Here is a 14,960-nt window from a genome sequence, read left to right on the forward strand (position 1 = left end):
GAGGGGGCCGGGGGCGGGGGGGCGTGACCCCCACACAAAGAAAGGGGGTGACACGGAGAAGGGCCAACTAATGACACCCAAACACAAAGCCAACGAAGAAAAAAAAGTAACATACATTTGTCCAAAAAGTGAAAATCCAGCGGGCAAAACCGTGTATGTTGAAGTGTAAAGACAAACGAGAAAGTGGGAGACGACACTTTTCCGCCTGGGACACAGGAAAGACGCGGGACTAACTCCCTCAGTAAGCGAGGAGCTCTCGGAAACCACTACGAGAAAGACCACGCATGCCAGAAACCTGGGCAGCCAGGGAGGACGCCGAAACTTCCCGGGAAGCAATGGCTGACGGACCCGCGGCAGAAAATCCAGCGCTGCCTCAAAGCCGGGAGAGCCGGACGCCGCGGATCCCCGCACAGATCCCCGCACGGATCCCCGCCAGCGCCCGGCACAGACCTGCACAGATCCCCGCAGATCCCGCCAGCGCCCCGCACAGACCTGCACAGATCCCCGCAGATCCCGCCAGCGCCCCGCACAGACCTGCACAGATCCCCGCAGATCCCGCCAGCATCCCGCACAGACCTGCAGAGATCCCCGCAGATCCCACCAGCGCCCCGCACAGACCTGCACAGATCCCCGCAGATCCCGCCAGCATCCCGCACAGACCTGCAGAGATCCCCGCAGATCCCACCAGCGCCCCGCACAGACCTGCACAGATCCCCACAGATCCCGCCAACGCCCCGCACAGATCTGCACAGACCTGCACAGATCCCCGCAGAGACACCCGCCAGCGTCCCGCACAGACCTGCACAGATCCCTGTAGAGACCCCTGCCAGCGCCCTGCACAGACGGCACAGACCCCCGCACAGACCTGCAGAGATCCCCGTAGAGACCCCTGCCAGCGCCCCGCACAGACTGCACAGATCCCCGCAGACCCTGCCAGCGCCCTGCACAGACAGCACAGACCCCCATCCAGACCTGCACAGATCCCCGCAGAGACCCCCGCCAGCATCCCGCACAGACCTGCACAGATCCGTGCAGATCCCGCCAGCGCCCCGCACAGATCTGCACAGACCTGCACAGATCCCCGTAGAGACCCCTGCCAGCGCCCCGCACAGACTGCACAGATCCCCGCAGACCTTGCCAGCGCCCTGCACAGACTCCGGTACAGACCTACACAGATCCCCGCAGAGACTCCCGCCAGCGCCCCGCACAGACCTGCACAGATCCGTGCAGACCCCGCCAGTGCCCTGCACAGAACCCTGCAGAGACCCCCGCAGATCCCGCCAGCACCTGGCACAGACCCCTGCAGATCCCGCCAGCACCCCACACAGACCTGCACAGATCCCCAGCAGAGACCCCACCAGCCCCCGGCACAGACCTGCACAGATCCCCGCAGACCCCGCCAATGCCCCGCACAGGTCCCTGCAGAGACCCCTACAGACCCCACCAGCACCCGGCAGACCTTCACAGATCCCCGAACAGACCCCCGAGGACCCCGCCAGCGCCCAGCACAGATCCCTGCAGAGACCCTCACAGACTCCGCTGGTACCCGGTACAGACCCCAGGCAGACCCCACAGCACCCGCACAAATCCCCGAACAGAACCCCTCCCCACCCCCCCCGAAGACCCCGCCAGCGCCCGGCACAGACCCCGCAGCACCCTGCAGTGCTCTGCAAGCCGCTCCGCAGACCCCTGCCGTGCTGGGCAGCAGACCACCGACCCGCAGATGACACCAGGGAGCAGATCGGTAGCTCGGGACAACAGTGAGGGGCAGCTGTCTGGGACTAGGAAGGACCAAGGACTCCCAGAGTTAGGTAAACGCATAAGTTGTTCAAGTTTGTAGGAATGAGCTGGTAAGTGCTTTCATTTGTTTGTTTGTTAAGGATGAACACATCTACAGATAAAACTTGCACAAAAGAATACAAGAAATCCTTAACTGGTTACCTGGAGGGAAAAGGAATGGAAGCGGGTAGGGGAGGAGGATGAAGGAAGGATTTTTTTTCCCTTCTCCAACCCATACTGTTTGAATATCCTTGATACAAATATGAATTTCTTTTCTGGCAATAAAATCAATGAATTATATGAAATTCACTAATGTACCCTTTGATCCAACTATTCTACTCTCAAAAGACTAAAGCAAAGAAGATAAGCAATGATGTATGAAAGCTAATATGCAAGCATATTCATGGAGCATCATTTTTTATTAGAAAAGTGTACTCTGCCGAAGAATTAAATTGTATTCTGGTAAATCCATACATTGCAATTTTATGTGGCCAATAAAAATGTAGGATTTTAATTTTAAAGGTAAAAATTCATAAGATAGTTAATTATAAAAAGCAGGTTACCTACAAGCACAAAGAATATGATGCCCAAAATTAAATTTTCTATTTATACTTAGTAAGTATAAATAGAAATCAGTGGTTGCTTTGTTACATTAAGAAGCTACTGGCTTGGGATGGGGGATGTTTTAAACTCCCCAAGTCTTCAACAGTCTCTCCACAGACAGCCACGCCACAGTAAACATAAAAACTGAATGAAAACAGTGTTTGCTATGCACCTTTGAAACATATTCCCGAGCAGCCTCTACAGAAATTCTAGTGGCACCATTGCAAGTGAATGTGGTACTACCCTTAGGTCAGAGGTTTTCACATCTGGTTACCCATTAGGATCACCTGGGGAGCTGTTAAACACTGTAGCTGTTTTGGAGCTTCCAAGGTGATGCTAATGTCTGGTTAAGGTTTTGGAGGTGATTTTAACACATTTTACGGACCCCATCCTCTCTCTCTTCAAAGGCCTCTATCTGCAATACAAGTGTCTCTGCGTCCTGGACCATTTATTTCCTTCAGATACCACATGCCCTCTGAGCTCCTTCAGCTACTACCCCTTTCCTCAGCACTCCCTCCTCCCATACTCCCCCAAAAGCTCTCTTGATTGAGTGGTCTTCTGTCACTAACTCGAAGGCCTGACTGCACATTCTCTCCCTCTACTATGCCATACAAGCTTCCATCCCGTCCACACCAAAGAAATTGCTGAGCAATTCCCTATGCAGCTAGGAAACTTGATCTTAATCTCACTTGATCTTTCAGTAACATTCAACATCCTCATTAAAAGAAACAATAACAAACAAAAACACAATCTTAATTTTGGTGACACTGCGCCACCCTGATTTTCAACAGCCTCTTCTCCATCACCTTAGCTGCCTTTTGCTCTGTTCAACCTATAAAAGCTCAGAACTCAGTCATTAGACTTCTCCATCAACATCCACTCCCTAGGCGGCAATTTCAGCTAGTGGCATGGTTTAAATATCACCTAGATGCCAACAGCTCCCACATTTAAATCCCCTGCCACAGAACTTTCCACAGACGCTCAATCTCCTGTATCTGTCTGCTGAACAGCTGACTGCTCCACCTGGATATCTAATAGGAACTGAAAGCATTTAAAACAAATATTTAATTTTCCTTTTCGTCATTCTATAATTCTATATATTTCTATAAACAGCACCAGTTGTGGTAGCCAAAAATCTCACAGTTGTTCTTGAATCTTTTTTCCTTAATGTCACCATCTAATTCAGCAAATCCCGCTGACCCTACTTCCAAGCCATCTCAAATCCATCCAATGTTTTCCCTCTTCGTGACAATCCTAATTACCATGAATTCCCCTGGTCATTAGCCTATCCACTTGGATCACCTGCTTCCACTCCAAACTCTTCCCTCCCAATATTCTCTACATAATATCCAGAGTGATCTTTAAAGGTGAATAAGATGTCATGTTCCAGCTTGAATTACCTCCCATTTCTTACCCCAGTCGCACTTAAATATAAATATGGTACACATAAATATGTACCATAAACAAGTTAAAAGAAAAGGCATCAACATCCCTTGCTATGGAAGTGTTAAATACTGATGCTGTAAAATTTAACAATCTCTTCCTTCATATTTCTGCTTTTTATACCTTAAGAAATCCCACCCCACACTGAAGTCATAAAGATACTCTAATAAACTGAAGTTTTTATGTTTAATTTTCTGTAGGTTTTGTGATAGGGATCTATTTTTTCTCCTGACATGTTTCTGTAGATGGGTAGGCCTGTTCCTAAACTCTCTAATCTGGCCCATTTGTCTATCTCTGTATGTTAACACATCATAGTAATTATTATAGCTTTCAATATCTTGATATCTGAAAGGGCATCTGCCCTACCTTGCTTTTCAAAAGTGTCTTTGACTATTCTTAGCCCTCCATCTTCAAATGACTCAGAATTAGCTCGTCAAGTTTGATGAAATACACTATTGTGAGGGTGCCTAGCTGGCTCAGTCAGTGGAGCATGTGATTCTTGATCACTCAGGGTGTGAGTTCGAGCCCCATGTTGGGTATAGATATTACTTAAAAAAAAGAAAACCTGAAAAAAATATATCCTGTTGAAATTTCAATTTGATTTTAGGAGGTCTTTTTCCCTATTACTCAGCTAATCGGTTATTTTGGGGTTACAATGTGGTATAGCTTTTTTTTTTTTTAATAATTTCAGGTTTTATAGGAAAGTTGCAAAGGTAAAGATTCCTCACCCAGTTTCCCCTGATGTTAACATCTTACATAACCTTGGAACGTGTGAAAATGAAAAAATTAACATTAGTACAGAACTATTAATTAAACTACAGACTTTATTTGGATTTTACTGGTTTTTCTATAAATGTCTTTCTTCTGTTCCAGGATCCTATCCAGGATACATTGTTACTTCTCCTTAGGCAACTCTGGGCTGTGACGGCCTCTCAGTACTCCCTTGTTTTTCATGACTTTGGCAGTTTTGAGGTATTAGTTAGGTATTTTATAGATCGTCTCTCAATGAGTTTATCTAATATTTTCTCATGACTTGCCTTGGATTATGAGTTTTTGAGAAGAATTATCTGCTATTGCTTTTTTGATTTCTTATCCAGTGAATTTGCTTACCAGTCCTGTTAGCTCTCATACTTATTAGTTTGTCTCCAGATTCTGTTTTTTTGGTAATGTCAGTATTTTTATTAATGACAATTTTTTACTCTGATATTCATAACTCATTCCATTATCATAACACATTGGCTAGGACCTCTGAGGTGGGGATACTTCTTACCTTTCACCATCAAGTAAAAATGTTCACAGGCTTTTTCGTAGAGCCGTGTTATTGGGGTTTAAGGAAATTCCCTTAAGCTCTAGTTTTCTAAAAACTTTACCATGAATAAGTTTTAATTTCATACAATGACTTTTCTATATTTATTGGGAAGATTATACTTTATTTTATATAATCTGTTAATGTGGAGAATTAAGGCTAATTTTCTGATGTTGAAACATGTTTGCATTCCTAAACCCTACTTGAGCATGATTACGAGAGTCTGATTTATATACACATACAGCTGGATACTACCAGCTTATATTTCACATTTGTTTTTTGCATCTAAGTTCTTAATTATACTATCTTTGCCTGGTTTCAGTATCAAGGTTTTACCACCCTTATAAAATGACTTGTATTGTTATCTTGCTGCTTATATTCTCCACAACAGTCTTTAAAAAAATAAGCTTCTCTGCTTTTTGAAAGCTTAGTATAACTCACTATAAAATTATCTAGATCTGATGTTTTCTTGCATGGAATATTTTGGACTTTGTTTCCTCATAAGTTTGGGAGTTATATTTCTGCTTTGTCTTGAGTCATTTTGGTCGTTTATATTTTACAAGAAAACCATCCATTTCACTTAAATTTATTAGTGTAGAACTATTCACAGTATTCTCTTTGATTTATAACCTCTTCTGCATTCACCTTTTCTAGTACTAGTATCATTTAATCTATTCTGATGTTATCAGTTTTATTAAAGATTTGACAATTTTGTAAAAGTTTTTAAAGTGACTTTTGGTTCTTTAACCATATTCCTCTTTTCCATTTAATTAATTTCTATTCATTTTATTATTTCCTACCTCCTACTTATTTGGGTTTCTCTTCCTAGGTCTTGAGTTTCGTATTTAACTCATATACTTTTAATCTTTCTTAATTTTTAACAGATACACTTAACGCTGAAACTTTCCCTCCAAGTACCACTTGACCGGCTTTGCATGCATTTCACTGCTGTTCAGTACCGGGTTATATCGTTTCCATTACGCTTCGTCTTCCTGACATTAAAGAATGCCTTTAGGTTTCCAAGTTCTGCAAAAGTCTTTTGATTACAGATTCCTAATTTAACTGCATTATAGCCAAATATGACATCGCCTATATGTTATTATTTGATATCTGTTAAAACTTGCTTTGTGATCTTAGGATATAATCAATTTTTAGTTGTTCAATGCAGTAGAAAAGAATGAGTATTCTGTAAATGTTAGCTACCAATTTCTATTTGTGTTCACAGGATCAAGCTTATTAACTATGTGTTCACATTTTCAGGATTCTTACTTTCTCTCTGCTTAATGTATCAGTTCTAAGTAGTTATAATAAAATCACCCATTATGCCTACGGTTTTAATCCACTGCTCCTGGTTAATCCTTTACCTTTTGCTTTATGTTTCAAGGCTGTATGTTTAGGTAGAAACCAGTCCATGATTTCCTCTGTTAAGTTGGATATCAAAGAAATTACTCTGGCAGTTTATTCTTAACAGAGGAGTTAATCTGTTTGCATTTTTAATTTCTGATATATTTGCTTGTTGAATGTGCCTTTTCCTTTATTTTTTCCTTTCTTACTTTCTACTGAGTAGATCAAATTTTCTTTACTCCCCCTTCTTCCCTCTGCTAATATGGAAGTTCTCAATTATATTTCAGTTATTTTATTGTCTACCTTAAATCCCTAATTTGTACACAAGTATATATTTAAGTACAAATAATAAAGGATATCCTGGAATACCTTAGCAATTTATTGAATTTCCTATTCCCCCTTTCTAGTTATTGTCTAGAATTTTAGCTATATTTTTTAAACAAACCAAAATGTTTTTATATTCAATGATTGATTTTATATTTATTGATATTTTAATAATTTATTAATTGTTTCTTAAATTTCACTCCTCTCTAGATTCATCTTTTTGTTTTCTCATTGAAATAAATCCTTAAATAAGTCTTCTAGTTAGTGTATAAGGTGGTCTATTTAGCTTTCTAAAAATGGCTTTAGAAGATATTTCTAAATGACAGTTTATCTAAGTATGGAATTCTAAGGTGACCCTTATCTTCTCTCCTTATTTTGAAGATATTATTCCATTGTCTTCAGACACTGCTGAGGAGAAGGTCTGCTATCAATCTAAATGTCCTCCTGGAGCTTTTAGAATAGATGGTATGTATGGATTTATTTTCGTTTATCCTGCTCAGGACTTGTGTGCTTCATGAAGGTCTTTCTTCCCTTTTGGAGAATTCATGCCAGTATGTCTTGGTCAGAATAGCTTTTCTGCCATTCCAATTCTATTCTCTTCTTCTCAACCAACTGGCGTATACTGGCCCTTCTTCATCTATCCTCCATTTATGTTCTCTATTTTTTATATTATTTTCTGGGTTGCTAATTCCTTTTTTTTTTTTAAGACACACACACACACACACACACACACACACACACACACACACACACACATTTTTTAATTAAGTCAACTCTATGCCCACTGTGGGACTTGAACTCATGACCCTAAGATCAAGAGCTGGCATGCTCTACAGACTGAGCCAGCCAGGCACCTAATTCCTCTTTTTAACTGCATCCCATATAGGGTTTCCCTAGATGTGTTTTACAATGGCTATATTTTTTTTACATCTAAGATTTTTAATTGATACTTTTATATAACCACCTTTCTCAAATGGATGAATATTTTATGAATACTATTCTTTATCTTTTAAGAATCTTAAAGTCACACCAAAACTATTTGATTTGAATTGCATTTTGTCAGGAGTTCATGTTCTAGTTGATTTTACTGTCTTGCTTATTACAGGTTTTCCTAAGTTTAACTCAGTGCTTTCCAATTTTAGTTTCTAAGTGTTTCTTCTATGGGTTATCTTTTCCCCCTCCTCTCAGAACTTCTCTTCCCTCCACATCCAACTTCTTTTGGAGCGGGGGGCGGTTCTCTCTACCTGCCTGTGAGAAACTTAGTCCCGAGACAAGTTTTATATTGTCAACTAGGGACTTTGTGCCACGTGATAAGAGAATATATTATTCACTGAACAAGATTTAAGCTTAGGTTGGGTCCTCTCAACATGGTCGCGTTTTTCCCTACTGCTACCACTCACCATAGAAGCTGAAGCCCTGAGTAACCATCACTAGTTTTTTCCAGTCTCATTTTTTGTCAGGACAACTCCACCCCAGCCTGTATGACACAATGAACCTGGGACCTCAATAGGCATCAGGTGCTCCTGGACCTCATTACTCCACAGCAGTCAAACTGTTAACTTCCTCTGCCTATGTTAAGAGCGAAAATCCTACAGGTTTTTGTCTTTGAACCCCACATATCCTTGTGTCTTTCTGTTCAGTTTTTGATCCACAAAGATGTCATAAATATCTCTATCATTGCAAGTTCATATTAAAAAGAAGTTGAAGTGTGAATGCAAAAACTCCCAGCACCATCTCAAAAATAGTATCTTCTAAATTATCTACAGCAGTAATCTCATTTCTTTCCCAAGTGTATAGCGGAGTTCTCCTGAGGCTGACAGACGGAATGCTGAAGCAGATGAGGATTTAGCTATTTTCATTTAAGCCAGATGTTAAAGAGATTTGCAAAGATATTAAACAATGCTGCTCTCCTCAGTATCTTTTGTTTTGGGAATTAAGACATTTTCAGTAAAAAAAAAAAAAAAAAATGTTGCTTATATTAACATGTAATGGATTTACTACTGTTATTTTTAAATGAATTAATATACATTTATAATTTTTCTGTTTTAATTTCTAAACCTATACATAGTGACAGGTACCACCCACATAAACAGAATTCTTTGGAATCCTCAATCATTTTCAAGCGTGTAAATGGGTGTTAAGACCAACAATTTTGAGAACCTCTGGTCTGCAATAAATAGATTGGACTAACTGGGTGTTATGATCCCTTGGCTTATACAGATCTTAAATACATGGAAGTCTCTCAGTAAATACTCATTCATCCATTCTTTCAACAAATATTTGAGTGCATACTACATATAAGGGCCAATGCTAAGGCAAGGTTCATGGTTCATTGTGAGTGCCACTGAAATGACCCCTGCCCTCATTCATTTGATAAGTATGTCTTCAAGCTTCTGTCTAGCTAGGAAGATACATACAGTAAATAAGTTGGCAAAATAAACCTTTAAAAATTGTGGGGAGGGGTTTGAAGAAAACAAACAAACAAACAAACCAGGATGTGGAAATGAGCAGGCGTGTGTTTGTATGGCGGTTTCAGAGTAGTCAGGGAAGGCTTCTCTGAGGAAGAAAAGCAAAGAATAAATTATAGGAAAGAGCCAGCCAGAAAAGCAAGGGAAATGACATTCTAAACAGACAAAATAGCAATACACAAAGACATAAAGGAAAACAACAGAAAGACATTAGAATGGGTGGGGGATAGTGAGAATGGGGTTGAGGGGCATAAGATGAGGTTGTATAGGTCTGCGAGAGCCAGCTCTTTAGAACTGTAGACCAAGATGATCTTGAATTTAATCCTAAATTAGGATTAAAGACTTATACATAAGGTCTGACTTAATCCACTGTAAGAGGATCCATGTTGCTGTATGGAGAACTAGAAATGGGGAAGAGAGGAGGGAGCTGTCTAGGCAAAAGATGACGGTGCTCTGAATATGGCGGTAGTGGAGATAGGGAGAGGTGGACAAATACAATGTATTTTGGAGATGTCCTGACAAAAAATAAGACTGGAAAAGAAGAGAGAGATCTTGCTGATAATCTGTGTGCCAGTGGCAAGGAAAAAGGTATCAGAAATGATTCCTACGTTTCACATTTGGGCAACTTGGTAAATGGAAGTGTAATTTAGTGAGTCTCTGAATTACATGTTTCGGGAAGAGCCTAAAATCAAGAGCTCTCTTTTGGGCATATTACATTTGAAATGCTTAGACTCCTATCAAGTGGAGAGGTTAAGTAGGGATTCTCAAGAGGTCTCTGCTGGAGCTCTAGCTCCGCAAGTCCTCTGCACAGAGCTAGGTTGTTACACGAATAGCCAGGTTAAAATAAACACTACTTTACAAAATAAAGAAAGAAGTCGGTTCTTCAGTATTTAGGACTCTCATGTATACATTCAGTGCTGAATGGGTAAATATCTTAGTATACAAATTTGTATAAAATTCCTCAGTAATGCAAATCTAACCAGTTTTCCTTAAGGGTAAACTTACTTTTATTTTTTAACCCTCTCAAAGGAGGTCAGGACAACTGAAAACGAAACATTTATGTTCAAGGCAAACAACTCTTTCACAAAAACTGCCTCTAGATTCAAATATTAAAATAATAGCTCCCTCAAGTAATTATATGTAAGATTAAACCCAAACAAAGGGCAACCCTGTCAGAAATCAGAGGTTATAAAAGGAAAATATGTCAAGTCTGGTAGACAGTGCTAAGGTTCAGAACTACCAAAGTTCCTGTATGCCAAGAAGGCTCACCTGCCTACCCAATGTTCTGCTCACGTGTTCCCGTCCAAGAGGGCATTGGGAACCTTCTCTCACTGGAAGCAAAAACATTCAGAAGTCAAGTTTTTGCATGCTAATCAAAATACTTATTTAGAAAGCATGAGGTTATTCACACACTTTTTTCTCAAATTGGTTTATCAGCCAGAAAGCTCTAATCCTGAACTGGCAAAATTCTAGATGCTTATTTACTCAATCATTCAATAAACAGGTATGGCATATCAACAACATCCAGACACTTGGGATACAACGACCAAGGAAAACACAGTCTCTGCCTTCATGGGACATATGGTCCATGGATGAGGCCAAACAATCAAACAACCACACACTGTGAGTGACAAGCAGTAAATGTGATAAAGATACACATGTACAATGAGAGAGTCTGACCTGGACCAGGTGCTGAGAAAAGACAGCCTATGCCTAATTAACAGTGTGTACAAAGGTTAGAAGGTTGAGAGGAATACGGAGAGCTATAGAACTAGAATACAGACCGGCATAAGACAAATGCTAGAGAGAGAAGTCAGACCTTACAAGGTCCTGTAGGCCATTTAAGGACTGGAGATCCCTGGCAATCACGATCTCCAGCACACTACAGGAATTCCTCCTGGGGGCAACCAACACTCAAACCTCACCCAAGTCTGCTGAAGAATGGCAGGATTTCCACACATACTCACATGTCAATGCCTCAGATGTGACTAAATGATAAGGAGAAGTGATATGGCTTCCACAGTGCAGGTCACCAGGCTAAGCAGGACTGGCTGGTTTTGCTAAAGACCCATCACAAGATACACCTAAAGAGAACAAGAGAAAGACAATCAGGGCGCCTGGGTGGCTCAGTCGGTCAAATGTCTGCCTCCGGCTCAGGTCACGATCTCCGGGTCCTGGGATGGAGCCCCGCATCAGGCTCCCTGCTCGGCGGGCAGCCTGCTTCTCCCTCTCCCTCTGCCACCCCCACCCCCTTGTGCTCTCTGGCTCTCTCTCTCTCTGTCAAATTAATAAATGAAATCTTTAAAAAAAAAGAAAGAAAAAGACAATCACTGAGATAAAAGTAGAAAATGACTTAGAAAGCAGAAAAACAGCTGGAGAGATACAGATTTTACAAATTCTATATGTAATAGAAAAGCCCATATTATATTACATATAAAATGCCCAAAGGAGAAATATCTTATGGAACGATGTCCAAGATACATTGTTAAGTGAAAAGCCAAGGAGTTGAACACTTCACTTGTTAAATTAAAAGGGAAACATATATCTATATTTGCTACTATATACATGGAATAACTTTGGAAAGACTATTCAGAAAACCAGTGACACTGGCTATCTACAGGGATAGAAACTGGTGACTGGAGATTGCATGTGGGAAGGAAACTTTCACGATATACCCTTTTCTCCTTTTTGAATTTTGAATCACACAAATATATTACTTATTAAAAGTTAAAGCAAACACATTAATATTAAATAAGACTTTAAACTGATACATATAAAAACTTAATGAAAAGGAACATTTTCAAGGAAAATAAAAATGACCCAAACTGACTACCAAAAGGATAGGAAAAAAAATTGGGAAAAATCTTACAAAGAATTCCTGTGTTAAGATGCTCTCCAATACATTTTAATAAACTAGCACAGGGATTTTCAACTGCATAAGTTCTATGAGATTAAAAACTAATATTTATTAGCACTTCTTGTGTGCTACATACTGCATCAAGCATTACATGTTCTGCAGCTCGTCCTTAAAATAGGTGAGACAGGTGTCCTCATCTGTTTTACATAAAAGGAAACTGAACCTCACAGAGTCTCACTCAAACTTGCATACCTTGTAAATGACTCCAGAGGTCAGACTCTTCAACCACTATGCTACGTAATTCTATGCTAACACACCGGAAAACCTTAAAGAAATGCATCATTTTCTAGGGAAGCAGAAATTACTTGAAACCTCACTTTGACTGGAAGTGTCTTTCAAATGCCCAAGAAAGTAATTATTCTTGGTCTGCACAAATTGTTACAGGGCATTAAAAAAGGCAGAAGGCTTGCCAATTCATTTAACTAAATTAGGAGAGTGGCTTTCAAGAACATTTTTCTCACAATGCACTTGATCTTAGCCAAAAGGCCGAGAAGCGACACATTTTTCTCACAATGAAAATATGTCACCAGAATAGCTGTCTTGTTAAGGCACTTGCTCTGTGGCAGGCACTGGGTTAAGTGCTTTAAAAACGATCTTGGTTGGTTCCACTTGGAAAACAGTTTTGACAGTTCCCTAAAAGGTTAAAACAGTTACCACAGGACCCAGCAATTCCATTTCTAGATGAAATGAAGACATATGTCCACATGAAAACTTATAAATGAATGTTCACAACAGCATTTTCAGAATAGCTAAAAAGTAGAAACAACCCAAATGCCCATCAGCTGATGATGGATAAATAAACTGTGGCTTATCTATACAACAAGAGTATTGGGGGGTAAAAAAGAATGAAGTTCTGATACATGCCACAACATGGATCAATTTTGAAAACATTATGCTTAGCAAAGGAATAGCTTGCTTCCATTCATATGAACTGTCCAGAACAGGCACATCTGTAGAAATAGAAAGTAGATTAATGGTTGCCTAGGGCCGAGGAAGAGAGGAATGGAGAGTAAGGATTTCCCTTCAGGGTAATGCAAACATTGTAAAATTGCTTGTGGTGATGGTTGCACAATTCTGTGACTATATTAAACACTATTGATTTGTACACTTTAAATGAGTAATTAGATCTAGATAACGTTACTGGCAAACGTATATATCTGGGTGAATTCTCCCAATAATCATAATGAAACTAGAACGAACATATTTGTTTTATAGATGAGAAATCTGCAGCTCAGAGAGGATGTCATCTCCTCAAAGTCATAATCTAATTAGTTGAGAAAGCCAGAATTCAAACCTGGGTCTTTTTGTCTACACTGCTTACTACCTCCCAATACAATCCTATGCAAATACAATGAAAATCTTGAAGAAATGGCCCTCTTTGTTAAGAAAAAAAAATAAACTGGTGGCTAATGGGTTCATGAAGGCAATCTCCTAAGAACACTTCCTATGTAGTACTAGGCATTCCAAACCTAGAATAAGAGGGAAGGCTGCCCATTTAAGAACCTAGCAAATGGTTTTCAATCTCAAATGGGTCTTACTTTAAGAGTGCCCTGGAGGATAATAAAAGTAGTAGCTATCATTTATTAAATTCTTACAATGGGCAAAGCCTGGCACCAAGCCTTTAAGTGCATTATGATGGTCAATCCGCATCACAACTCTGTAAAGCAGATACTATTATTATCCAAGTTTTATAGATCAGAGGCAAGCCTTAAGAGGTTAGTTATCTCAACTCAGGTATATGCTAGTAGATGGTAGAGTCAGGAATCAAACCCAAATCTGTGAGACGCCTGAGCTCTCAACCACCACTGGGTACATGTCTAGGCTATTAAATTTGAAAGCCATAATGAAATATATCATTCTTGAAAGGAAGGCAGATAATAAAAAACTTGACAAATGTCAGGGGAGTACTTTCTTGAAATACTTCTCTAGCCCTTGTCTTTTTCTGGCAACTTTCTTCACACTTTCGAGGAACAAGTAATTCCTCTGCTTTATAAACTGTACTTTAGTGACATCAAAAATCTTATATTTTAACAACACAACACAGGGGTTTTCAATCCCAAATATATCATATTGTGAAATAATAATAGCTAGGGGCGCCTGGGTGACTCAGTCGTTAAGCGTCTGCCTTCGGCTCAGGTCATGATCCCCGGGGTCCTGGGATTGAGCCCTGCATCGGGCTCCCTGCTCAGCTCCCTCTCCCACTCCACCTGCTTGTGTTCCCTCTCTCGCTATATCTCTCCGTCAAATAAATAAATAAATAAATAAATAATCTTAAGAAAGGGGGGGACCCTCCCCCCCAAAAAAAGAAATAATAATAGCTAATGCTAATTGAGAATTTATATGCGCCAGGGATTTTTCTAAGCACTTTATAAAGTGTTAGCTTAATCTTTTTTTTTTTTAAGATTTTTATTTATTCATGTGACAGGGAGAGACACAGCGAGAGAGGGAACACAAGCATGGGGAATGGGAGAGGGAGAAGCAGGCTTCCTGTGGAGCTGGGAGCATGATGCGGGGCTCGATCCCAAGACCCTGGGATCATGACCTGAGCAGAAGGCAGACGCTTAGCGACTGAGCCACCCAGGCGCCCCGGCTTATTTAATCGTTAAGACAACTGTCTGAAGTGGGTACAATTATCATTTCTATTTTAGGGACGAGGAAAAGGAGGGAGAGTGGTTGAGTGACCAGCCCAGAGTCACATGGCTAGTAAGTGGCCAGGATTTAAACCCAAGTCATCTAGTGTCAACCTCTAACACTTAATTCAACTAACTTTCAGAAA

The sequence above is a fragment of the Zalophus californianus genome, chromosome 17 (genome assembly GCF_009762305.2).
Source record: "Zalophus californianus isolate mZalCal1 chromosome 17, mZalCal1.pri.v2, whole genome shotgun sequence".
Taxonomy (NCBI): domain Eukaryota; kingdom Metazoa; phylum Chordata; class Mammalia; order Carnivora; family Otariidae; genus Zalophus; species Zalophus californianus.